The sequence below is a fragment of the Pteropus alecto genome, unplaced genomic scaffold, assembly GCF_000325575.1.
Source record: "Pteropus alecto unplaced genomic scaffold, ASM32557v1 scaffold87, whole genome shotgun sequence".
NCBI classification, from domain to species: domain Eukaryota; kingdom Metazoa; phylum Chordata; class Mammalia; order Chiroptera; family Pteropodidae; genus Pteropus; species Pteropus alecto.
Window position 1 is genome coordinate 6666076 of NW_006443225.1, and position 1861 is coordinate 6667936.

Here is a 1861-nt window from a genome sequence, read left to right on the forward strand (position 1 = left end):
GTGTTAAATGAAAGTAAGAAATAGAATAAGATCCATAGCATGACACCATTTTAAAGTTAATCACGCACATGCAGACAACACTCTATTTTAAGATACGTATATTTCCAACGGCAAATTCTTAATACGTTAGACGGGTATCTGGGGGCGGGGGGTGGGGAAGGAAGGAGACAAGTCATGGGGATCAAGAAAAAAGGGGAAAAATCAAATAAAATTAGAGAAGAGAGAGGTTTTGTGCTGTCCAATTATAAGATTGTGCCACGAACAATTAACAATGAACTGAGATCTGTACCTGAATTCTCATATATAAAAATTTTATCTCACTAATCTACCTACCTATAAAATACCATGGTTTCTGTGATAAGAGGTGCTATAGAAATGTATAAATGCATCTATAATATCGCCATCAACAGTGAATCATCTTTAAACTTATACTATGGGTTTAATGCTGTGCTGGCTGTGATAGGCCATGCAAAAGCATATAGTATTATCCTTGATCTTATCATGCAGCTTGGAAATTCTATGTGAAATAATAATATGCAATTCAAAACAGTTTATAATTAAGGCCCAAAACGTGTGAGACATAGCACATGAGTTGCATGAGATTAAAAATAAAAATCGGTGAGGACGGTAGTAGTCGGGAACAATTTCATGGAGGACAAAGCCCTGCCCCGGGTCTCCAGGGAGGGAGGGCTTGTCCTGGAGCAGCGGGGAGGTCTTGGGGCTGTGGCGGGACCACAGAAGGGGGCAGGGTCGAGGTGCGGAGAAAGTGAGATGCAGTGCACGCTTGCCCTGTCACCTGTGTGGCATTCATCTTCCGAGGGCTGTGCTTCCCGTCCCCTATGTTCTCTGCGCCCTTCGGATCCTCAGGAAGCCATTGTGCCCAACCTCCACAGAGCCTGTCCCCAGCCTCCTACCCTGCATTCCCTTTCACTTTATTTTCACTCTTATATTTGGGGCTGTCTCCCAGCTTTGACTGTTTCCATAGGACAATGCAAAGGGGTCACGTTTTCAAGTAACAGTCCTCCAATTTTTATCAACTCCACAAGTGACAATATTCCACAGAAAATTCTCATTCCACATACTGGTGGACAAACCTCCCAGTGATCATTTTTCAAGATCTTTTTAAAAATCAAAATCATACAAAATCAAAGTGTCTAGCCAATAGTGTGAGGTTTAAGAAAAATGGGAGTCCCAAGCCGTTTCTCCTCCGTTTCTTCTTACTCAGAGAGAGTCATTTGGAGCTAATGTTGGCAGATTCCTTTTGTATTTACTTCTCTGTTTCTATTTAATAGGGTTCTATTGCTACGTTTTAATTTTTCAGTTTCAGGCATTTAGGATTTAGCTTTCTTTCCTCTTCCTCCTTTGACACAATAAACATTTACCATTCTGTCTTCCCGATTATAATTATATTATACTTTCGATTAAACAGATATTCAGAGTATGTTATTTGAAGCTGAGCCATGTAGTAACTCTAATTACTTTTTCCTTTCCAGATGACTTTTTAATCTCTCTGGATCTTAGTTGTCCAATACAGTAGCCACTAGGCACATGTGGCTGTTGAATACTTAAAATGTGGCTAGTGTGACTAAGGAATTAATTTTTAAGGTTATTAAATTTTAATTATTTTTTCATCTTACTTTAAAAACTGATGGGTTTTAGAAAATTTTAAGTATGTTTGGAACACCTTTGGTATGTGAATAACCCTTTCAACTGCAAATTTAATAAAAACAAAATACGGATAAAATCAAGTTTTTCTGAGAAATTTTAGTGTGCAGATTGAGATGGGCTATACATGCAAAATACGCACTGAATCTCAAAGATTTAATATAAAAATATGAAATGTCATTAGTAATTATATATT